Source organism: Centroberyx affinis, unplaced genomic scaffold (genome assembly GCF_046629955.1).
Source record: "Centroberyx affinis isolate AG114_WGS23_722 - 3 ecotype Tasmania unplaced genomic scaffold, CSIRO-AGI_Caff_v1 ptg004678l_1, whole genome shotgun sequence".
Classification (NCBI taxonomy): domain Eukaryota; kingdom Metazoa; phylum Chordata; class Actinopteri; order Beryciformes; family Berycidae; genus Centroberyx; species Centroberyx affinis.
In genome coordinates this window covers 253,823-279,737 of record NW_027282261.1, presented here as the reverse complement: position 1 = coordinate 279,737, position 25,915 = coordinate 253,823, and the positions used below count along the sequence as shown (strand labels likewise).

Genomic DNA, 25,915 nt, shown 5'->3' with positions numbered 1-25,915 from the left:
GCAAACCTGTGATCGAAACAGCCATAACTACCTCATTATTTTAACTTCGAGTGAGTTAAATAATAATGAAATTAAACAATTCCTCATTTCGCTGAGGACCCTCTGGAACCCCCCTAAAGGACCCCTGGAGGTCCCGTAGCTTGGGAACCTCTGGTTTAACATCCTGTGTTTATTTGAGTGTACTATACATTAAAGCCACGGTGTAGCATGTAGTGCTAATTACCAGTAGGGCCATGCTAATAGCTGCTGGCTGATCCCCCCAGTGTCCGTGGGAAGGAGGAGTTTAACCCCACAGTGTCTGGGAGGAGTCCGCAGTCTCTTGGCGCTGCGTCCCAGGAACATTTGGTCTGGAAACCGTGGAAGTACGCTCCAAGAAAATTCCGCTTTCCCGTCTCTAAAAACTACATTAGCAACACATTTGTCGGGTTTGAGGAGGCTGACAGATAACGACTACAAGAATAGCATGTTTCGACAGAGCAAACGTTAACCGGTAAGTTGCCAGCGAACTTGTTTTACAGTCCCGTTCATTGTAAAAGAAGCGGCTTGTGTCCAGTTCATTTGCTGCAACTGTTTAAATGCATTATTAGCCGGAGAGACAGCGGAGCATTTCTAAGTTTGCGTTTCTTTGTCGGACAAAAGTTTGCGAATGTTTTTATAACCTTTGGTAATATTTCTCCACTCATTATGTCGGTTGTTCTGTGTAATAAATCTGGCTACAGCGGTACAGCTGTTCATACAGAAATCATTTTCCTGCAAAAAAAAAATATATATATATATATTTGGCGCCAGTGATTATTATTGTCTCGAACTGAAAAGCACTGTATTGTTAAAGTACGATGCGGGCCACTGTATAAAGTACAGTGTAGTTGTGAATCAGCATGCAGTGTCCCGCTTAGCCTGCTATGATGAGAGAGAGAGAGAGAGAGATTTCCCCCTTTATAGTCTTTATCATCAGGTGTATAAAGAGAGGTCAGTCGTGAGTCTTGTTGTTTCTTCACTTTACTCAATGGAATACAAAATACTTTAGGCCTACTAAATGTTTTAATATCTGTGCAGATTGATTTCATTCATCCAGGTAGTAAGCGGTCCTAAAAAATATATATATATATAAAACCAAAATCCACCGGACTTAAAATGAAGGCTTCATCAGATCAAATGCAACATGAAGCTACTCCTGGTCCATATGACACATATTTGTATATGATGAAATTTCACTGTTAAATAAACTGCATCCTGTCAGCGAGCTCAGCCTGGAGACTAATTTAAATCAGCATATAGATCACAGCAAGTGCTTAAAGTCACAGCCTGAATAGTGCGGAGATGTTCAACATGTAGCCGACAGCGGTGTCAGAAGAGCTGCTTATTGTGTCCCTTTCTCCCTGCTGATTTATGGAGGGAGAAATGGGCAGCATTCGGCCGTTCCCCCGTAAATGCTGGGGTATGTTTTGGAAGTGATTTACCCACCCTGGCCTGTTTTTGTTGTTTGGGGAGGTGCTGTGTGGCCGTGTGCTGGGGTGGAAGGGCCCTCTAGCCACATACAGAGACAACAAAAGGGGCCCCGGGACCCCTGGAGTGAAGGGCCTGCTCAGAGCAAACAGAGCCAGAGAGAGGGAGGAAGGGGAAGGGCATGCCTTTTGGCATCGAGGGCCCTCTGCCATGGCAACCCAAGCCTTAAGGTGTCAGTTTGACTGTCCTGCCACCTTGCACACCGCTGAGCAGGCTTGTAATGAAAACACAGGCTAATGTTTGACTTAAAGAAGCTGGCTGGCCCGTCAGTCTGCAGGCCTCTGGTTAATAGATTCTGTCCATTATTCTTGGTTGCAGTCATAACTTGCTGGAGATTAACCTTGGGGGGAAATGCGGACAATGAAATGTAATCATGCTGTGATGGTAATTATTGTTATTAATGAGTCTTGAATGATGGATGCTCGCCTTAATTGGCTAAGTGGATGCAATGTTAATATCGTTCGCTCTAAAGTTCTTCACTAAGCCTTTCCTAGGAACGATATCCAAGAATTATGCTCAGCCCAGCATGAGGGCAAGAGCAGAGTTACCCAAGAATGTGTGCTGTTTATTTTTCTGGAGGGGGGGGGGGCTGTGTGATTGGTTTATATTTCAGCAGGCCTTCCAGCCCTCCTGCCTGTTTAATGGACTCTACGGAAATCTGTATTTATTGAAATATTTGCTGTTGTTCTCGTGTGTGCAGCCTGTTCTTCCAGAGAGCGGTATAACCAAAAACCGGCGGGTCGAGGGCCCAGGCACCGTGCACATGCCTCGGTCTTCGCGGTTCACGAAGAAATCTGTGACCACGAGGAACATTCTGTTTTTTACTGCTCTGTTTTCGGAGAAGGGATCTTGGATCGGAACGGTACAGAGAGCGTGTGGCCCGTAATTGTCTTTCAGTGGAAAATATTGTGGATTGTTTTTTGCTTGTTCACTCTTTCCCTTTGTGACATGAGTGCATGTTATGCCTTTCAGCTGGCGGGACTATCAGCTGTCAAAGTTGTTTACCGGTGACAAAAGGGAGGTGTAATGCTACCCCCTCTCTGGGTGGCACAAAGTTTCTTTCATAGACAACTCATGACTCTTCTAATTTAAGTTGAAGGGCTTGGTAACATTATGAAACGGTGACATAATTGCAACAAGATCTTTCCTCATGAAATAATCTGTTTTGCAGTCTGCTGATTTACATAAAGAAGCACAATCCAGCTGTGGCGAAGAGTAATTTTTTGCTTTTGATGTGTTGATGCAGTTTGTGTAACCTGGACCGATGTCAAGTGAGAGACTTGAAACTCTCCTCCTCTTCGCAGGCCTCTCTGGAAGGCGGTGTGCGAGTTGCCCGTCATCGTTAATTCTGAAGTGCTAGCACACTGGCCGAGAAACGCCAATGTTTCATGTCTTCTCCCCGGCACATTTTTCTCCATATAAGGTGGCGTGCGTGTGACTTATCAGGCATGGGTAACATCTGTGCTTATTGTCACATTCCGTAAGGAGGGATGAAGGCCTTTTACTGTCTCTAGGTAGAGAGGCACTGCAGGGGGAAAACCACAGGGATTCTGCATGGCTGACTATACACCGCACATCCTCTAGACAAAGGGCTCTGAAATGGATTAGATGGAAATTGAATACAATTGGCTTTTCTTTTTTCTCAGTTTCTCACCATATTCCATTCTACATCTTCAGGCTTTCAGCTGGAATCCCTCATTTAGAATGAATCATCTTTTCAAGGCTTTTCAAGATATTCCAGGTTTCAGTGTAGCCAGTCCAGTCAAGCGAGCATAATGGCCGCTTGTATGTTTCTATTTCTTACTGCTGCGGTTGAGATTATATTTGGCTTTCAAAGTGTTTGCTGGTAGTGTATGGGCAGCAGCGTCTGGAGTGGTTGCTATAAAAAGCAGGTGAACTCAAAGCCAGTGTTGACAGCATCTTGGCCGGGACTTTTCATTGGCTACCACATTCACCGTGATGCCAACCAAAAGGCGCGTGGGCGGCTCGGCCACTTCCGGTTACCCACCACTATCGGCCCAAGGGCAAGCCGCTCGACACTGACTTTACCCATCCTGCTGTACAGTGGCAGTTAGGCCCAAAATAATAACCCTGCCCCACGACTAAAAAAAAAATAGCTGAAAAGAGACGCTTTGTACCTTGTGCGCTGCATAATTCAGTGATTCTGAATTTAACTTGTTTTGCTGTGGCCACCGAGCTGGCGGACACACACCCATCCACTTTCAGGGATTTGTTCAGTTAGCTGCACTTATCTGTTCCAATGTTAGATCCCCGGCTCTGCTGCACAAACAGAAACCTTCTCTCCAGCTCAGCAGAGCGACTTGGGTCTCGTCCCATAGCTGAACAGATGTGCCCGTGGCCCGTTCATGTTCAGGTCGACGCCCCTTAACAGCCACAAATTGGAGGCCTTTGAGGAGATTAATGCATAGGTCCAAATTGAATTGTTTTCCTTTCGGGTCACGTACTGAGGAATGAAGATTAAATGGCAGGGGAACTTGAACGATGTGTCAAATGAGGTATCAGATAAAGGATTACCAAGCAGAAGACTGAGGTGTAGGTGAAGAGGGGAGAGAGGTAACCATGCCAGGTGACTTCACTTATGAATCAGACTTCCATTAACCCCAAAGAAATAACCATAGAGATGCCATTACCATTCTTTTATTGACGGTCATATAAATCACATGGTTATTGGTGAACATGAAGCAAAGAGCCCCCATAGCAGCAATAAGGAATCACTGGATGTAAAATATTATATGCATGCCAGACAGTGTACAATATTTCAGTCTGGAAAAGGTGCTGTCTCAGCACTTTAAACCCATCCAAATGATTTACAAGCTGTGAATATAGAGCCACTAGTGTGATTGTCTAAATGTATGAACAATGGGATGGGTAGGACTGGGAGTATTGAGTACTGTAGCGATTTGCTGGTGTATTGATCTACATATGGCACTTGCTTTGCTTGTCAAAACTGTTAGGGTGAACCCGGTAGGGGTACGTCTGTGATCTGTCATGCTCAAAGCACATTCTTTCAGTGCGTTGCCTTCTCTATGTGGATCCCTGTTGAGCCTTTGATTATGAATTCAAGCCAGTCGGAGTCAAGTTGCATCACGTCTGCGCTTTGTGTGCGATAATGTGTGTGCGCACATGTATAGCCTACATGATATTTGTGTTTGTGATTCCAGCTCCAAATGAAGGCACGTGTCCTCACATCCCCCACACAGCCAGCAGCCCTGCTTGTATGAAAGTGGCCCGTGCCGCACCCCCACTCTTTGGCTCTACGCCTGCTTACCAGTTAAACCCAACAACAATAGCAATTGTGATTGATCTCCCCTACCTCGTCCAGTAGCCATAAGGCCTCACTTACCAGCCATCCTCTATTGGAAAGACAAACACAGCTGGTGCTACAGGCCAAAGTGCTAGGTGCTGGGCTCTCCAGTTGGCGCCATGTGTCCTGTATTGTTCTTCATGATGGATGGAGAAGATTCTGGGTACACATTTACTCCAGCACATCCCACCTGCTCATCAGTGGGTGGATATTGACTTTGCTCCAGCCTTTTCTATGCACTGTGCGGTCCATCCTCTTGTACTGTATTTTGTATAAGACCTATATTTAAAATACGTGATAATCATAATAAATGATTTCAATATCACTATATAACGCTACAAACAGCAGATGGGAGAGAGAACTGTGACAGTATAGTGCTAGATGTATTTAAATCCATGCAGTCACCTCATATGCCTAGATGGTGTCCTACCCACATTCAATAATCCACTCAACAATAGACTCCCCCTAGCTGCCTTATACCACTAATCACAACACAAAAAAGTCCTAGTAACTTTCTAACCTTCTTTTCTAACATCCTGACCACAACAATCTCTCTTACAATCTATTGATGCCATTTCCTCTATTGTGCTTGCTTAGTTAACCCACTGCACTGGACTGCATGACATGTCCTTATCGCTATGTTCCTAGGGCTTTGTTACAGACATGCAGAGTACTTTGGAGGGTCTTTGGCAGCCATCGTATTAGTGGTATGTTGAGGTACATTTTCAGGCTCATTAGCACTCCTCTCCCTCTCCACCTCCCCCCCGTATTAGCAGTTGGTGGTTTGATCTCCGAGCAAGATTAACTATTTTCTCCACTCCGCAGTCTCCAGGCTTTGTCATGTTTGTTCAGTCGCTTGGCGTCCAGCCAGTGTAAACAGAGACGGGGTCCTGATTGCTTTAGGTCACCAGCAAACCTGGCATCCACACACCGAACACGCTCAATTAAAGCTTTTATGCTTTTTTCGCCCCTTTTCTCCAAAGAGGTAAATGTATCCAAATAACCTGCTTCCCGGAGCGATATCATCGTCAAGGCCTGTTTGGCTCGCAGGCCTCAGCTGCCAGAAGGAAAGGGATATGTGAGCCGAAGAACTCATTGTAAGGCGCATTGAGATAAGAGACATTTTAGAATCACTGGCCAAATCTGACATTGTGTGATTGGTAGTCTGGCATAGTTTCGCCTACCTTTTCGCAGTCTACATCTACATCTATGCCTGTGCGAAATAATTGTGAATTATTTTCAAGAAATATACATCACTCCCTCAATGCGTCGGTGCAGGAGAAGCCAAGAGGTGTACCAGCCAGGCCGCAGTAGGAGAGAGTGTGTGTGGCCTTGCTTGTTTTTACTGCACCCTCTGGATGCCCAAAGATTGACTACTCTTTCTCCATTTCTCACTACGGTTGACTTGGGTTTCCCTCTCCTCGCCCAGAAACCTCCAGCTCCACTTCTCTCTGCTCGACAGATGCCAAGAGAGGGTCTCCACTTGGCCGTTACGTAAGAACTGTTTAGCCCAGGGTTCACTCTCTCCGGCCCGGGGGGAACGAACATGCTGTCTGCCTGGCCGGCTCCCCATGCCACCCTGCCTGCACAACCCGCAGCTGGGGCGGTTTTCTCAGTCGATGGGTGCAGGTGCAAGATGGAAGATGTGTTATGGACTTGTCTCCCTAACAAGGCCTTTACAAACTGTGGGTGGGAAGACAAGCCGTTTCAGATAAATGGGAGCAGGTTTTCCACTTTCTGTACCTTCAAGTGCTACGGTGTGGCATAGATTGCTTTGTGCGCTTCAGTTTATTGTTGCTTCCCAGTTCGGACACATTTCGCTCCCAAACATCTCCTACCTAATGAGCTCGCCATCAATGGAGAATAAGGGTGCAGCATTTATACAAAGTCAAGAAGGTCAGTATTATCGCTAGCAGGTTCGTGGGTTCATGCCAAGCCAAGCAGATTACACTGAGAGTGGGTTGCTGCTCAGCTTGTTGCAACCCGGGACAGTCCTGCAATATTAATACCTCTCGTTCCCCAAACGATGTCGGAGCAGATGCTGCCATTTGGCCTTAAATGCTGCTTTTTAAAAGTTTTAGCAGTTCGAGCCAGAGTGGGTTCACGGACATGTCAGAGCGATATTAAAGTTGCCACTCACAGAAGCTCAATGACACGTCACTAAACTTCCAGTGCCATACATTATGGTGTGATATTAGAGAGGAGATGGAATTCAACCAAACTTTACCAGGCTAGTGTAAACGTTGCACGTACGTGTTTTGCTGCGTGTGGACAGGCTATACCAGAGGCTATTATTGGTAGCTGACATTCAGCTGTCACAGGAGAAGCTGGCTCCTAATTTGTCCTCCGGCTCAATCCTAATGTTATTAAAGGTGCCGGAGCCAAGAAACTGGAGAGCTTGGTTTACAGACTCCCGCTGCTCCGGTCCCGCTCCCACTGTCCGAGCACCGCCACTTTAATACAAGAAAGGCCAGTGGATTTTGGGGGGTCAAAGAGAAGGCCAACAAGACGTCAATTTAAGTGGGTAAATATTATTATAACTACTATTTCCTTGCGCGGTTTTGAAAATCCAACAACACTGGTTTGTACATAAAGTGGGCCTAAGAAAAGTCACAGAGGCATATTTTGAATGCTGAAATATTTCAATTCTAAAATTCACAACCTGGCGGTGGTTTAGCCTTTTCTCGTATTAAAGCAGGAATGTTGGCCTCCCTGAACTTTGCTGCTGGAGCTTCCTAAGCCGTTGGAGTAGTGACCCAAACTCTTTCTACCTCCAAGCCCTGACACTTAATGCCCCCTGAGATCAGTGGCTATGGGTCATCTCACTCACCCCCTCAAACATCCCTGGTGGTTTGGCCCACTCAACGGGACCTTTGTCGGTGGGTCCAGATGGATTGCGCTGGATGGGGGGAGGATGTGTGAGGGGCACGGTGTCTTCAGTTTAGACTGGCTCTCTTGGGGAAATGGGAAAGACTGACTCACAAGCACAAGGGATGGACTTATCCTGTGTGCAGTGAAACAACTCGTGTGTGTATTTGTATATGTGTGCGCGTGCATGCGTGTACTGTACATACTGTATATGAGAACATCACTGCTGAAGTATGTGGGACCACCACGGCACAAATGTGTAGCCGCACTTCTGCTTGCATTCTTTCTAGCTGAATAATAGGAACTGTGTTAAATTGCACAGCTCTCTCATAGCCATCGTCATCCATGTTGATGGAATAGTGTGTGTGTGAACCGGCTGTTGGGTTTCAGAGGGTTAAAGTTGGGCTATCTGATCTCCGTCTCATCTGCTTTCACGGCGGGAAACCAACTGCCAGCATGCCGGGGAAAAAAGATACCTCCTCCAGAGATGTTGCCACTTTTCAAAATCAAACAACCACCCTCTTTTCTCCTCATTGATATTTGCCATGTGTGTGACAGGATGTTGTGTAAAAGGAATACGTGAGACTGTGAAGCCATTCATTATAAATAATTTCCCCTCTGGAGGGCGAAGTCATTTATTCACAGCCTCACGAGGTTAGTGATCCAAGGAGCACACCCTGACTGGTGACTAATAGGTAGCTGATGTCATGTCACTCAACCCACTGACATACACTGGTGACACATTTGTGTCTAGGGCATTGCAATTCATCTTGTCTGTCAATAGAAACAAGTACTAGAAGGCTTAATTCCACATCTTTTTGCCTCAGCTGTAGCCTACATACAAGCATCGCAGTTTTGTTCCCGACTGCCAATTTTCTCATTTGAGACCAAATGCCTGTTTCTGCCTGGCAGAAAATCTTACAGTAACATAATGACTTTAATAACTGAGATATTTTCTTGCAGTTATTTTGAAAACCATTCTTGTCTCTTTAGGCACTCGTCCTATTCCTGAGTAGTAATTTTGTGTGTATGTGCGTGTGTGAGTTTCCTTTCCAGCAGCAAGCCCTGTGGTCTGCTCGCGTGGAGAAATCGGCTTCACTGGAAACTTGCGGTTGTCTTTTTTTAACACTAATAACGATATGTTACAGTGTGTAGGTTCGCACTGGCATGCCCAGGCCTTAACTAATAATAACAATGTAGAGAAATGCCAGGAGCCGGGTTTTCCTGACAGTTAGACGGTTGTTACAGTTCAAGGAGTTGGTTTGAAAGCTGCACTTACACAGTCATGTTGTGTTATCAGCCTCATGTATTATCGCTCCCTCTCTTTCTCTCTCTGTGTTCTTATTCCATCCACTTGATGATTCATATGTCCATTTGTCTTATAGCTGAAGGAGACTTGCATTAAGGAATCTAAACCTTAATGAACACATTTGAACCCTTTGTGTTTTTTTATTGGCATGCATGGGCATTTAGATGACATGTGAGATTGGCCCAAGAGAAAGTAGGCCATTAGACATTGGGCAGCCGCCATGCTCTGGTGTGATATTTCTGAGACGATGATGTTGATAATGTTGTGTGTCTGTATGTGTGTGTGTGTTTGAGGGGGGTCGTTTTAAGTGTGCATGTTCTGTGCCAGACACGCCCTCTGCTTTTGCTAATCATGCCATCATATAGTGCCACAGGCTTCTCTCTAAGTCAACAAGTATTTTAACAAGCTGGAAGACTCATTCTTTCCTCTTCCTTTTTCCAGCATCCATGTCATCATGCCTGGTGTCTGGGCTGTTGGCATACTGTGCAATAAGCCTTGGCTAGCCACAGGGGGCTCGGGCCAACATGCATGCATGCATAGCATGAACAATGTGTGCTGTATCGTTTTGTATATGTGTATATATATATATATATATATATATATATATATACACATGCAGTGGTACATCAGAGTCGCTTTTACCACGTCTGAGACAAAACAGCTGCACAGAATCAGCAGACAAGTCAGATCAGGTTAGACTGTTTAAACCACTATTTGCCTCTGTGGTTATTATTGCTGTTTTAAAGTGGGTTGCAGTGCATGAGTCTTGGCAGTGTGTGCTGTCAGATCCCCCAATTTCCTGCCCTTTCCTGTTATTATCGAGCCCGGGGGGGGGGTGAAGCTTTCTCTTTATCATTCAGAAGTTGGGTAATCTCTAACTTTGTCTTTCTCTCTTTCTTCCTTCCTTCATTCCAACTCTCTCTTTTTTAATCTTCCTCTCGTTGGGTGTGGACGGACCAGTTGCCACATCTCCACCAGTAATGCGGGAAACAGAGGCTGTTTTGTTGTCAGCCGTTTGCCTCAAGGGTTAAATATCCATCTCCATTCCCCCTTAGCCCACCCCTGCTTAGGAGCTGAAGGCTGTGAATAAATACCACCCTTGTCCTCTCATAATGGAACAGCTTGACCTTCCGTGACCTCTGCTGGTGGGAGCATCTGCCTGTCGATTCCACCAGCCCCGTCCTATGGGAGATCGCCGGGCCTGTCACATCTGCCCGCGAGCAGTAATTCAATTGGTGGAGGAATTCATTTTACAGAATAAAAATTGGGGACCGGCTTAAATTTTCACAAAAAGAGTGTGCAAGCTCAAATGTGCTGTTGATTTACAGTCGATCTGATTGTGCGAAAGTGCTTGTTTCTCTTTGTGCACGGTGCATGACGACTGCCTAATGAGCGCGGTCCTCATTGACATTCTTGAGCCTCCCTGTATGGATGGGGTAATAATGACTTGGCGTGGGCCTTAATTTGATCATGTCGGTGAAAGCGCTGCACATGTGGCACAGCTGCTAGCGCTTAGCCCGTTCTCGCCGTGCCCTTAGCGGAGGTGCCATTCTGTGCCCGCATCGACTTGTTTCTGCTTTATCGCTTTTTAGAAACCGCATTCCTTTTTGTCGAACAGGACAAAGGGGTTTGTTTTGCATAGATTTGTCTGCGGCTTTTCTGTGTCAGTCGAATTAGTCCACGTGCTTCTGCGCTCTCGTGACTCGAGCAACTGGTTTAGGTGTTTTCCTGTTGTCTGCACAGGTCAGTCTTTGTTGAGTCCCATTTATTTAACTTCCCCAGTTAAACACAGCGCTGCTTGAGTGCTTTGTCGAGCACCTGCTCCGGATTATAGGTCGATATAAAGGCTGCCAACTTATTTAAAGTGATAATTCAACAGTGAAATCCAATCTTGTTTTAGCCATTTTAGCTCTTTTGGAGCGAGTTTTATAAAAGTCCTGCCACAATGCTGGGAGACAAAATGTGTTTCTAATTGGAGCGAAAGGGCTTCAAGGAAGAATGCACAAAACTCACACGTGCGTACACACACACACACACAAGCAGCAACAAGCAAATTTACATCAAACTACTTGCCTGCCATCATCACACTTAAGCAGCATACCATACACTCGCATGAATTGCAATGTTAACCCATTACACAGTTTTGGGAGGAACCCAACTAGGTCATGGGCTCATCATGCACAGACTAAACATCTGCTGGATGAATAAGCAAGAGGACATATGCAAACGTATGTACACACACACACACACACACACACGCACAAACACACTCACACACTAACAGCAGGTGTTAAACCTGTTTGTGAGTGTTGAGCACTCCTTTGCAGGATGCGTCCAGTGTGGCCTCATTTCTCACACCGTTGAAATGGCCCACCTTTCCACACACACACACACACACACACACACACACACACACACACACACACACACACACACACACACACACACACACACACACACACTTCACTGCTCACCACAGCGTGAAGCTAACTCTCACTCACCAATTCACGCACCCAGCTGTGGTTTATGACCTGTTGGAATGAGGTCAAGTCTGTCCAGATTGTTGCAAATCTGCTGTCCGATCGCAGATGACACATAAAGTCTGTAATCAGATGGCACTTATGATACATTTCATAGAAATGTGGCGTGGCTTTGTATGCATTTGTTTCTTTAGGTGCCTGTGTGCGTACATGCAGTTGAAGTTCACGTGTGCATATGGTTACATGTCTGTACTTCATTCCATACATGCATGTATTAAGAGTCAGGGTCTTGCACAAAGTTGTCTCACACCTCCAGAGTGGTGGATCAGCAAAATTCCTGGTCTGCCTGTGGTGTTTGTGTGTGTGTGTGTGTGTGTGTGTGTGTGTTAGGGTCTGACTCCATACCAGCCGTCACACCCATCATCAGTAGTCTCAGGATGCTGATCAGGCAGAATAGCTCGGATCCCTGTCCTCTTATCTGTACTGTAAGTCTGCTATGGACAGCGCTATGATAGAGATATACTGGGAATTATGGCCAATTGGGGTTGAAGCTGCAATAAAAGGAATCATTTGGAAATTACATCGATAACAGGGGCAATAATGAGCCTGCGTTCCTGTCAAAGCAAGATTGCATTTAGTGAGTCTTATTTCATAACCTGTTTATTGCTTTGGGTGTTCTCTTACCTTTGATCAACAGAGAATGCTACATGTACTCCTCCTATATTATCCTTCTTCAAGTAGAGAGCTAGTATCTGTGCGCAGCCTGTGTCCCGTCTTTATATTAGTGGATGGTTACTTTATATGAAGATTTACATGAGCTCTCTGTGCCTGTGGCTCAGTGTTGGCAGAACTGTTTACTGAAGCTTTACTGTAACTGGAATATTGCCTTATTAGTGGCTGCACGAGTGCTTGAGTACATGTGTGTGTAAACAGGCAAGCGTATAGGCTCCAGGTACAGCGTGCCCTTGTATCTAAACAACGTGGATTTGGTCTGATAGATGGTTTATTTGGTCGTCCTGACTGTGGTCCTGTGTTTACATGGCTCTGATGTAGGTCCAGCAGCTGATGCTGACAACTCAGCACTTTATCCGACCATCTACAGCCAGCCAGCCGAGCAGCTCCACTCGGCTCAGCCAGAGGGGGGGGGGGTATGCATGTGTTACAGAGGCAGACGCAATGACGTGATGAGAATACCAAAGCCTTCCCGCTGAAACATTACGTTAATGCCTTCTAGTGGTTTTTAAACAAAATAAATTGAATTGCATTCAAGCATTGGCTAATGCTTCTGTAATGTGATTTGGATTCTCCACTGCGAAAATGTTCCATCTTAACAAGTAATTTAGTCTTATGTTCAGTCGTAAAATATGTTCAAAGCATACAGGCATTTCTGGAAAGTGTCAGTATCTTGAAACAAGGCAGAATAAGTTAGTTCACTAGTATCACTTCATTAGTATCAAGAAAATGATTCAAGAAAAGTCTTGAAACAAGTTGATTTGCATTGGAAACAAGTAAAAATTATCTCACCCCATTGGCAGATTTTTTCACTTATTTAAGAAAAATAACACTTTAAAACTCTAACTTAAAAAGATATTTTTTTGCAGTGATTGTGCTGCTATCTTAGATGGCGGCAGTTACGCTCTCAACATTGAGGTAAAATCCTCTGTGAGCACTTAACAGATGCAATCCTTAAGACCTGCCAGTGTGATAAAAGCAAGGATTTAATGTAGGCTGTAATTGCCTCAGGTAATGGCCCCTAATGGCTAGCTGAGGGCCCAGTTCCTTTGTCACCTATCTTAACCTTGACCATGATGAGCAAACCAACCAGACAGGCCCAGACTAGTCTAACCACCTCTTATAGACTTAAGACCCCAATCTTGGCTCTTACTTGTCAGTTTGTCACTGTTTAAGGCCTTAGCAGACATGACTGTGATGAATACACAGCCGTGAAAGCGCTGACTTAGCGCCAACAATGGCTATGACCCGGTCACCGCCTTCATCTGTACTTCTACCCTACTTATCATTTTCATTTGTTTATTTTCCAGGTCACTTATTTGTCACATTTGTCAGACTGTCTTGTAACCTGCACAGCCAAGAGAATAATACTCACAAATTTGATCAGAGGAAGCTGAATGATTCATGTTCTATGTGGCCTGACTGTGATCCACACTTTGGCCCCTAATAGGCAATAAAAGGGCAGACGTTGCCAATTGGAGCCCTAGCTTATCGCTAACATATGGCTCCCCTTGGCATAGGGAAGTAACGGGTAAATTACCATATCCATTAGCGTCAACCTGTCCTCCGGCTGTCCAAGCTCAAATCACACGTTAGTGATCCATCAACTTGCGCGCTGCCAACAGATTTCTGAATATAGTTTTAGGCCTGCAGTGGGTAAAACTCGATCCGGGGACACGAGCGGCGTTCCTCACCCATTGAAGGGGGGACTCTCAGTGGGGGAGGCCACAAGGGCAAGCCCCCTCTGGCGTCAGAGCTCCTCAAGAATGCAGAGAGGGATTAATGTATGTCTCAGGCAGTGATAGATGGGGATGGGAGCCACACACACACACACATATACCCACGGAGCATCTGGATGCAGACTGTTTGGCCCTCCCCTGCAGCAGTATGTGCCAGCGTAGCAGGTGTGTGTGTTTGTGCTTGTGTGTTTGCTGGGACAAAGCCAGGCTTGGTCGTTTGCCCTAGTACCCTAGATAGAGCTGTATTCACTACAAGCATGTCACTTTGATTAGAAGGCACAGTTTTTATCATGCTAGTTCATGTCTGGGGCACTTGGAGCGATTCGCTTTGTCCTTTTTCAAATTGTCAGTAAATCGACTTCTGCACCCTAGAAAAGGTTTTCCTTTCCTATTGAGTACAGTGATTGATAGTGTGTGTGTGTTTCTCTGAATGTCCGGCAGTGTCATTGTCTGCAGAAGCATACTTGTGTTTCTGTATGTATGTATGTGTGTGTGTGTGTGTGTGTGTGTGTGTGGATCGATTACTGTACACACGTGTATCCATCTCCTCCCAAATCCCCAGTACATCATTGTTTGGCTGAATCCTCCGGTGATTCTGTTTGACCTCCAGCTGCTGGCTCTGTGTGACCGGTATTGTACCGCGCTGGTCAATGCTCTCTGATGGATCACCTTAGGGAGCCGAGAGTGTGTCCTGCTTGTCTTCCGCAGTACACTAGAGCGGCTATTGCTATGGTAATGAGTGAGTGAGTCGCGGGCTGATCGTATTAATCACTGGAGCTCACACCGCACGTACCGGGTGACAGATTATCCGGCAGCACACAAAGGACAGCCAGAGTCAATTTCAGTGGAGATAATACAGTTTGCGGATGGGTTTAATGCAGGTGTATTATACAGCCGCTCACACACATATGTGCAAACGTAAAGACAATGTTAACCTTGGCAAAAGGTTGAGAAGGAGGAAAAGGTTTTTCCTTTACTGAGATTCAGATTGACCTTGACAACTCATGTCGTTCTCTTCCCTTCCCTTCTTCCTTCTCTCTGCCTCAAAGGCTCTTTTCTGTCCCTATCTCTTATAGAAGTGGAGATAATTAGGTATCTTTCCTTCCCCTGTGGAGGAGGAAGCGGTCTTGCTATACAGCTATGCCCCGTCTTCCTGGGCAGGACTGGGTGTGCACTCGTTTTCCCAGGAGCCTCGGGGTCTCTTATCTGACCCTCTGGCCGCTGGAGGCTCCGTCTCCACTGGTTTCCTGCGAGAGGCCTGTCACTCATTCTGTTAACTTTTACCGTCACCTTCAGGCTCATTCTCTCCATCTTTGTCTCTTGAAGACAGGGGCTGTGAAAGCTCTTCAGCATACCATGACCCAAATAAGACGTTTAGTGTCTCCCTCTCTCCGACACCCAGGTTCATGGAAATATGTCGCTGATTTTGTCATGTGGGAACCCACAGGAAGCACCACAACTCAGTCGTTTCGGACTAGAAAAGACCCGACCAGCATTTAAGAAACAAGGTTCTAAGAGATGTGAAAATCAACTGGATTGGGATGTTTTGCTACAGCACAGATAATGAGGTGTGTGTGTGTGTGTGTGTGTAAGAGCATACTGATTGCGCTGGAAACTCAGTCCAACTAAGTTGTGGGAATATCAATCAGTAAGCGAGTAAGCCAGATAGCTCTGGCACTAGTTCAAAGACATACTCTCTCTGTGTGTTTGTGTTTGTGTGTGTGTGTGTGTGTGTGTGTGTGTGTGTGTGTGTGTGTCTTTTCCTTCACAGATTTAACCCTCAAAACGACCTTTCTCTGTCCATTAAGCTGCTTAATTAGGAGAAAAGCTGATGGAAAGCTGATTTGCACCTGCAGTCCTCCAGCTGTTTGCTAGATCATACACATACACACACACACACACACACACACTCACTCTCTCTCTCTCTCTCTCTCTCTCTCTCTCTCTCTCTCTCTCTCTCTCTCTCTCTCTCTCTCTCTCTCTCTCTCTCTCTCTCTCTCTCAATGACTCCAACATACCATTTCGTTCTCCCATACTCTCTCCACCACACTCAGTATCTCACAACAGTCACTCTATTCCTCATTCTTCCATTAAAAACACACAGTACAGCACACAACATGTGCACACGAGCACACACACGCACACACGCACACACACTGACAGCAGCCAGGAAGATGGATACTGACACCCCCTTGAGGATGCTCAGAGTCAATGTCTCCTCTAAACAAGGCATGAGAAAATGTTTACACCCGATTTCCGACTTCAGATTTCACCACTGCCCCTGTCAGCAGGGAGCAGAACCACTGGTGCTGCCTTGTTGTACACACACTGACACTCAGCACACACCAGACACGTGCACGTGCGCGCACACACACACACACACAGACTAAATCAATGCAATCACACACACACCCACACACATACACGCACACATCAGCCCTCTTTTGTTAGCAGTGAGGCTGTATGTGCTGACATCTCCCGGTTAATCTGAAGTGAGTGTCGGACGCTGGGAGTTCTGGGCTGTCTCGTCTGACAGGAGCCCCAATCTGTAGAAACTGAACAGACCTGACAATGGGAGAAGAAGAAAATGGAGATTTCACTGTATGGGAGGAAGTGAAAGAGATGAGGTGGTGGAGGAGGGGGTGGTGGGTGGGCGGGATAGCCTTTTAATGCTGCCAAGTATGAGAAACACATTTTTAACATTTTCTGATTACTGAATTTTGTACATGTTACATTTGGTTTGCTTTGATTGAACTTAAAGGAATGCACCAAGTTTTTGGGAGATTGGCCTGTTGGTCAAAATTACTCATGATGAATGAAATGATGAACACCAAAATCATCCAAGTGTTGCTGGTAGATCATTTGCTCTGGTGCTCCATGCTAACTTTTATGCATGTATGGTGAGTGATAGTAGGTGACTAGCATTATGTCAAAAGTGAGAAAATGAGAACGCTCTAAAGCTAAATGATGAGTCATTTTAAATGATACGCTGCCAAATCTTGCAGTTTCCTGTAGGAGATTGGTGATATTAACATGAACACTGCTAAAACCACAGACCTCAATTGCTAAAGAAGTGGGGTGGGTTTTGGGGGTGGAAGCTGAGCACCAAACAAAAGACTTGACCTTTCACCCTGATCTGAAGCATCCCAGTTTAAATGAATTCCATCAGTCCATGCCTTCTACCCCGCCTCTTCGTCCCTCTCTCGTCCTTTTTAATTTTTAATTCATCTCTAGACACCAGTGATCCATATTTCTGGGCGTGGCAGTCTACCCATCTCCGCAAAAATGAGCAATTAAGATCAATTTATTCCTCCCCAAACAGAAGTTTTGTTCACAGATTGCCTGCGCCCGCTGAGCGCTGGAGACCGTCGCCCCCCAGTGAGCAGGATAATCAATGGCTTCAAATCATAAACAGCCTCCAGCTAGCAGAATGACTCTGCACGCTGTTTAGGAGGGAGACGAGAAGTATTAGCATGCTGACTGAAAACTCATATTTCTCTCTCTCGCTCTCTCTCTCTCTCTCTCTCTCTCTCTCTCTCTCTCTTTCCTTTCGTCGGCTGGGTCCCATGGGTATCACCCGTCCAAGTGTGTGTTTTTCATGGAAGTTAGATTTGTGTTATTAATCGGTCTGAGGTTAAATGTGACATAATTTACCTCCATCTCTATTTGAAGCCATCGCAGGATCGTTTACATGGAAAATGGAGGTGCCTGCCTTTCCAACTTCACTGCATTAATGGAACGCATCAATTTTTGGATGTCTGAATTACTGAAAACACATGAAGTGCTAAGTAGCCGATGCATTGGATGCATGCACCATTTCCATTTAATGCTTTCATGTCACTTTGAAAAAGGACAATCAGTAGTAAATCAGTGAGATGGAGCTCATTCTCTGTTCTTTACAGACTGTGTACAAAACAATCTCTGTCTACAAAACAAGTGGGAGGTTTGGAAATACATTAAAGTCGTGGAAATGCGCTCCAGCCCCGAGGCCAAACTCACCTTTACCTTTTACTCTCTGCCATTACGGAAGTTGCTTTATGGCCCTGTGTCTGTTTAACTGTAGTAATTGTGGTCGGAGATGGGAGGAGAGGAGGTGTGTGAGGGGGAAATTGGCTGTCTAGGGAGCGGCACGCAGGGGTGACGGTGGGTGGGGAAGCCTAACATTGGACCTGGAGCTTGTCACACTGTCATTATTGAGCAGAGGGGACCAGAGTGAAAGAAGGGGCATCGGAGGGAATCTTAGGCCTTTCTGTCAGTGTGGTCTACTGGAAAGGAAAAGCCTCGCTGATACACTCTTTGAACCCAGCATCACCTCATACTGCAGTCGTGCTCGAGATTTTCTCCATGTAAAATCCTTTTAGATGCGCCTTTTCCCTATATATCCCTCTGAGTAAGGCTCTAGTGTAGGCAAAGTAATGGGTCGGACATTTCTTTGTCTTGTGCTTGTAACTCAGCAGTGCTTTCAGTTGCCTGTAGACTGCAGTCCGTTGCTTTCATCATGTAGTACAATGTGTCCTTCGGTTTCAGCTGCCAAGTGCTGCGTTGGTTCAGAGGTTGAAGACAAGCGAATGGAAATGGAGTCGAGATGCGTGCATGACTCTGTTGCGCAGAGTCCGATTATGGAGGGATTTAATATGGCCCTGGAGAGCTCATTTGAGGCCGTAATTGATCTTAATTAGGGGTCAGTCCATTTGGCTGGGTGGAATTAGACCCAGCACCTGCTCTGTATGAATATGCATCACAGCACGCCTCCTCGCCGACTTCTTTCCCAGTCCTTCGCTCTCTTTATGCTTCTCAATCTCTCCGAGCGTGTTGTTGACTAACCTTTTAGCAGTCTCCATCCAAAGCTGGACAAAGGCCTTTGAGAGCAGCCCAGACTATAGTCCACGGGGACTATTGTGTTGTTAACAATGTTGTTTGGGCCTGGTGAACGCTGCCGATATTGTGTCCTGGCCTGTGGAGCTGACGTCTCTATGCCAAGCAGCAGGCTGATGGAAGTCTTTTCTACAGCTGCTCTCACAACAGCATGGCACGGACATGACTTTGAATAGCTACAAAGACAGCTTCTTGTGCAAAAGCGTGAGTGAGCAGTCTAGTCACATATGCTTCCGTATTTTCTTGGTATGACACGTTCCTTGAACACCAATTACATTCGCTCAGTTCCTCTGAAACGAAACTGGCTCGCGAGAGGGTTGGGAGAAGCTTTGGGGAACGGTCTGGCACACTGTGTCCAGTTCTGATCCTGTGTTCTGGTGTGGCTTTCTGAATGGGTCCAGTTTGAATGTGACCACAGCTATGTGAACCATAGACAAATGGAGGCATGCGTGTGTTTTTAGACCGACGGCGGTCACAGTTTGTCTCCGCCGGGATAAAGCTTAGGCATAACATTTCAAGCGCATTTCAGAAATTCTAATTCCAGAGAATGTTTCGACTCATTTTCTTGCACTTTAATTAGCCTCTTAAAAATAAGATGCAGATTTGGCCCCTCTGGCCCCCAGAAACCTCGAAACGGCTTAGCCATGTCACTAACTCTGCCTCCTTCTCTGTAATTTCCTCTACGACCCTGCTCTTTTTCACACTGAGCCCCTGTCTGCCTTTCTCTCTCGACTTTTTCTTTCTTGTTCTCTGGCACACACTCTCACACACACACACACACACACACACACACACTTAGACACACACCCTTTAAGTCTCTCCAGTAGCTGGCTGTCTCCCCGGCCCCCTCCTGGGGTCATTGTGGTATTTAGGGTCAGACAAGAGCTCCAGTCATTGCGCCCTCCCCAGTGCCTCCCAGGCAGCGCTGCAGCCATTATACGCCAGCTTGTCTCGCCCAATCGCCTCAAACAGCTATGGAAAACCGCCTTGGCTGCAACGAGCCCTGCATCCTCCAGCCTAGCCAACGGAAAAGCAGCATATAGGAAAAACAACACCGTGAGTAGTGGAGGTTTTTTTTTTTGTGGAACAAACTCCAAACGGATGAGAGCTATAAAACATCCTCACTTCTTTTTCTGAGGGAGCTCTTCTGTGGAGCACTTTTCACTTTTTCCCCCCTTTGCTCCTTTTCCTCTCGGCGCTCTGTTGCCCTGGGTTACCCTGGGAGGATTGTGATTCGCTGTGCTTCCAAGCCAGGAGGGAGTTTCCACGTGTGTCCCAGTGTGTCTGGGTGTGTGAGTCAATCGGTGTGTGTGTGTGTGTGTGTGTGTGTGTGTGTATGTGTATGTGGCGGTGTGTGTGTGTGTTGCTTTAAGACTCAACAAGCCTTCACAGGGAGAATCCACTTTGAGATCAGAGGGCACCAGCTAGATTCTCCTTTGCCAGCTCTTCAAAGAGCTTTTAGATTAAAGCCTGGGCCGCAGAGGTAAGGGATGTTATGGTGTCTGTGTTTTATCTTCCTCTCCCTTTGTTTCTTCTGTTTACTGGATTAAGAGGGAGGCTGGTGTGAAAAAGTTGATTTGTGTCTTCTTTTGTCCAGATGCACAGGTGAGGGTTACATTGTCTGTGTGTGTGTATGTGTGTTTGCTGCTTAGCATCCAGCTGTATCTGTTTGATAGTTCATGTTTTAGTTTCTATCCCAGGTATGTGATCTGCATTGCTGTATAAGCCCTGAGCATGTAGCCTTGTAGATGTTGATATCACGAGAAAGTGACCTTTCACAATGTCAGACTTTATCACTTCCACACTGCTGCTGCTGCTGCTGTGTGCTTCAGTGTTCTCAGCAATTTATGCCCAACTCTTTCCCTTGGTCCCTCTCACTTACACACATTTACATAAGCATAATTGAGTTTGAGAAGTACCACCCAGTCTATAATTTGTATCTCATGCTAAAGTTGGCAGAAGTACTACTGGTGTACTCTAGGTGGGGGCACATTTTATGGGACAGTGTTTGGAAATATCTTGACTCTCTTGGCATCACTCTGAGATGGCAATGGCATATCTGTATAAATCTTTCAGGAGGGCGCCATGTCATTTTTGGTCGGGAGCCAGGCGCAGAGCTTCTAAATGTATAATGAAAAAGTCCAAAAGACACTAACAAGCCCTTTGATGGATGTTCGGCGGCTTTGGCAATGTAGTCGAATCCACCACACTGTAATATGGGCTTACAGCGAGTGATTCATAGATAGAACTTTCTCCTCATAAGCAAACGACCACAGGATACTTTAAATCTACTTCATATGACAAAACTCAGCGGGAGATGGCCCGGTCTCAGGCTCTAATAAGACTGTTTACTCTTATTCGCTTCCTGCTGTTGTTGTTGACTTGTACTAAAAAGCCTTGCGGGTCGGTCACATTATTCAGAATTTAAGCCGCGTCTAAAAGAATGCAGGATTACGCGCGCTGCTCCTTTAAGAGCGCAGTTGTCCCGGTGCCAGAGGAAAGTGATAAGAGACGAGTCCCATGGGCCGTGATTTGACAGGAGGAAGGCAGCGCGATTGTGCTAGCAGTCACTACCAATAACAAATGACCTCATAGTTCCTAGTGAACAACACAATTCAAAAGGCATGAAACCTCTGTTTTGTATCAGATTGCAGCATTAGTGCCAGTTATTTTAGCCACTCAATTCGTCATTGTTGCATTTGTTGATATATGATTTGTGTCCAAACCACATGTTTACTATGCAGAAGATTATACTCCTTCAAGCCGTGTGAACATGCCATTGTGATTAGCCTACATTTTCACAGTGTTATTGTTCTACGTCCTCTTTGGGGCAACCTTCTGGAAATGTCCAGTAAGCATTTTGCCATCTCTAAGGAACTGGGGCAGAGTGGGTTAAAAAAAAAAACTGCACTAACAGCATCATGATCTTATATACTGTGAGGCTTGAAGCTTCGTTCTCTGGGGGATTGCCCTGCATTTCACACTGCTGTGTCAATAGTTTGTTCCTCCAGCTTTGTTTCTCAAGTTTACCTTCAAGGACAAGAGGGTGAGAATTGCTAGCTTGGTTCTCCAGACTGTGTGTGTGTGTGTGTGTGTGTGTGTGTGTGTGTGTGTGTGAGAGAGAGAGAGAGAGAGAGAGAGAGGCATAGTAGACATAGACAGTGACTTCCCCATCACCCAGTCTACATCTACCTACTATGTTTATACCATGTTGAGGTGTGGTCCATTTCTCAAAGTTAGCCTGGGCTCCAGACCCAAGACATACACACACACACACACACACACACACACACACACACACACACACACACACACACACACACACACACACACTCTCTCACACACACACACACACACACACACACACACACACACACACACACACACACACACACACACACACACACCGCCAGACTAAACATGGAGCTTACGTGGGAGTCATCCTGGGGCAGTGGGAGAAGAATACCAGGTCATGGGGTGCGTAGGGGAGTGGTGGGGTGGCAGTGGTCCCTTGGCCCCCGAGCAGATGGCCTGTAGGGAAGCCTATTGACGCGAACAGAGGAGTGAAGGGGAAGAGGGAGGGAGAGTTCAGACCGAGCGCTGTGCACGCAACTAAAAGGAAGACTTGTCTTGTTGTTCTCCCAAAACAGTGGCACAATACTCCGGTTCAACCCGCAGCAGAAGGCAAACGTGCGTGTCTTTTAGGTCTGTGTGTGTGTGTGTGTGTGTATTGGCACGCCTTCACGCCTTTCAAAGTTGCAGCCTTGGTTTGCCTGAATAAACTTCGCAAGAAAAGTGTCAGTAGTAGTGCTCAAAGAAAGCCGTCATTGTGACAAGTTCGACAACCGGCTTTATACCGACTCCTCTGGCGTAGTCGGCAGCTGCTTCCTCCGTCTTTGCTCTAAAAAGAGCTTTTTGTTTTGTTTGTTTTCTGCCTATTCATGTGGAGAGACTTCTTAACTTCCAGATGCAAGACAAATTGCTAAATGTTCTTCTTCCGCTCGCTAGGCTCATCGCAAACTGCTGATGCTAATGGAGTCACAGGGTCAAATGGTGGACTTGTAGTCAGGGTTTTAGACATGCGATGTGAAGGGGGAATGGGAAATCTAGTAATGTAAGAGTACTGTAGTTTTCCCACAGCTTTCTAGGTTAATGAGGACGAGTCGGGCGTTTAGAGCTAGAGCAGCCGAGTGCAGTGACCATGCAGCCGTGACTGTTGTCGGCTTGGCTTCGCCCGGGATCCTGGCGACCGGTGGTCGCTGCTCGGCTAGCATGACGACGCTGGGAACTGCTGGTGCGCTGTGGTGAAGAATGCTGCTTTGATAGGTGGGTTAGGGTGGCGGTTAGGGTTAGTGCCTTGTTCTGTTGGCAGGCTGATGTTCACATGCCTCACAAGCCTTCTCTTTCAGTATCAGTGATCACACTGCTCTTTTTCTTGTCGCCTCCCTCTTGTTCGCCCTTTCACACATGACTAAGGAAGGAAGTGTTGGGTTAATCCTGTGATCAGCTCAGAGTGATGGTTCAAGTTCATTACCAGGCCTGCGTGTGTCTGGCCAAGTGTCGCCATGGCAATAGTGTAAGGGTCTTCCACCATGCCTTCAGTTATTATTTCTTTCTGACACTGGACCTTTGCCCAATCCTACAGCTTGGGATTTAGTGCCTTATTTGCTTTACTCTCAAATTTAAAACATTTGAATCCTCCTGGTATTTCATTCCCACCCCCTGTGCTATACGTACCCTCCTGTACAGTAGCCTGTTTGCTCAGTCAGCCGACACTCTTTAATCTCACCTCTCTAGTCAAGGTGCATCTAAGCAGGAAAGATAAACTCTCTTAATGCTGTAGATCACTTAATCCTGAAGGTTAGGGCTTTTGGCAGTGGGCTATTTACACTGTAACCTCACACATGCTGTACGTGTGCTGCGAGGCTCAGCGGGGTTAGTGCTATGTGAAAGCCTTCCTGGAGCGTGAGCTACATGCATGTAAGTGGGTTATATTACACACACGGCAGAGTCACGCTGCTTCTTAGAAGATGCCTGGTGCTCCGGCACAGAACGCTCCCCAGCCGTTTCTGGTTTTGGAAACCTGCCCCTGGACAAATTTGGCGGTGAGGAGTGAAAAAAAAAAAAAGTGAGCTAGGATTCCAGCGTTTAAAAATAAACAGCCGGGTAAACTGTAGCCGGCTTTCAAAAACTTTCCCAACCCTGATGAAAGACAACGTCATTGAGTTGTGCGGAGTTGGAAAAATGCGAGTAATGTTTAGTTTGGAGGGCAGAACGAGAAGGGTTAGACTTGGAGGGGTGGAGTGACTTTTTACAGTAGTCATAGTGCCAGGGTGGCACTCTGCGCAGTCTTCTACAGTACAAACCTTAGTTGACTTGAGATGGATGGATACTGCCGGGAATTTGATGTTGGTTGGAGTCAAGAGCGTTGGACCCATTCACTATGCTAGAGGAGCAACATGTTATTGAGAGAATTTTTTATTTGCCTTTCAGATGTCTTCTATTTTCTGACCCATCAATCAGAAGTGTGGTCTTTTTCAAGGTATAGAAAAGTATTGAAAATGGGACGCTCTCAGACACCTAAGAGACTTTGGCTTTGTGTATCTTAATGAGAAGTTACTGTAGTGCGTACTTGCCAAACAGTATCCTCCCCCAAATCCAGAGGATTAGGACTACTCTTTAACCAGCACACCTGTTATCAAACATGGAGTTCATTACACAAGGCAAATTACATTGCCCCGTGGCAAGAGACTGAACGCTAAGCCTGTCTCTCCCTGTGTTTCTCCCTCAGATCAGCCTGACACTGAAGGAAAGAGCGTGTTTTGAGAGATGAGGCGCAAAGAACCGTCAACATAGGAGAGCTCCACTCTGAGAAGAGACTTCAAAACAGGTGAGTCTAAAGAACTATGGGCTTCGTAACACCTGGCATAAACATGTGTCTCATGTCCGGATTGTGTCTAGATATGATCTTGCTAGATTGCATTTACACCTGACATTAAAATGTCTCTGGCATACACGCTGAAATCGGATCTTCTCTTTCCCCCCCAAAACGCAAATTGCCATACATGTTACTTGATCTTGTAATATTTACATTCATTAAAATCGACAGAAAACATCTCCTTTTGGTTGCTCCCCCAGTTTTTACAAATATGTAACTATCCAAACTGCCACCTGTTTGATTTGTGTGCACTTCCTTGTTAGAACTGTTTATGTTGTTGCTATATGTGGACGTCAATTTACACCTTGTTGTTAATGTGGCCATGTCTCTAACCATCTCTGAGGGTTGTTGGTTTCTTTACAAATACAATCACCCAGGACCATGTTAATGCCTGGTGTAAGTGTGTGTTAAAGTGTTGCACTCAGACTCAGTCCAAATGTTGTAGAGATTTGTCTGTAGCCGTCACATAACATCTACTTAACATGCCAATTCAGAGGCTTCCATTTGAATACTGTTTAAGGTATTTTGTCTTAACTGAAGCTGTTATGTAATGACACTGTAGAAGGCAGAAGCTACAGCGCTGTCTCCGACATGCAACAGTTGTCCCACCAATTTATGTGAACGTGACAATACGCTTGGCCAGCGTCCAGCCTGTAATGAAATGTCTGTCTGGTCATGCCTCTCCATCACTAATGTAAGAGTGTTAGGACAGTCTGGAAGTGATTTTGCACTGTCCTGAGTCCCGTCACACATAATAACCATGACAGCATAAAGCCTGTTTGTCACAGTAGACTTTCCATTGAGAAGAATGGAAGAATATAGTAAAATGAGAACGGGCCATATAGACCATATAGGTTAATTATCAGATTTTAAATCCTAATGTATGGTGCAATTATACTCTGTTTTATAGCTTTGCTCTATGTAAGGCATAAGATATTAGACCTGCTGCTGTTTGACTCAGGAGACAGCCACTGAAAGTAGAGTGATTATGTGCATATGGTCTGTGTGACTTATGAATCATAAGTCAATATTATGGCACTTACGTCAGTTGGAATTATGTCACAAAACATTCGTCTGCATTTTGCATCACAGACAGGATGGCCATCTGTATACTGCATTATGTATGATATTTCACTATAGTGT

General features: G+C 45.8%; 1 protein-coding gene across 1 annotated transcript in view; it reads left to right on the top strand.

The window, feature by feature from the left end:
* The first annotated feature begins 387 nt into the window (after positions 1-387).
* LOC139665823 (rho guanine nucleotide exchange factor TIAM2-like) overlaps positions 388-25,915 on the top strand; it is a 73,898-nt gene continuing 48,370 nt past the window's right edge. Inside the window, 2 exon segments of the mRNA XM_071544823.1 lie at positions 388-490; positions 24,626-24,724. The gene's annotated coding sequence lies outside the window, so the exon portion shown is untranslated.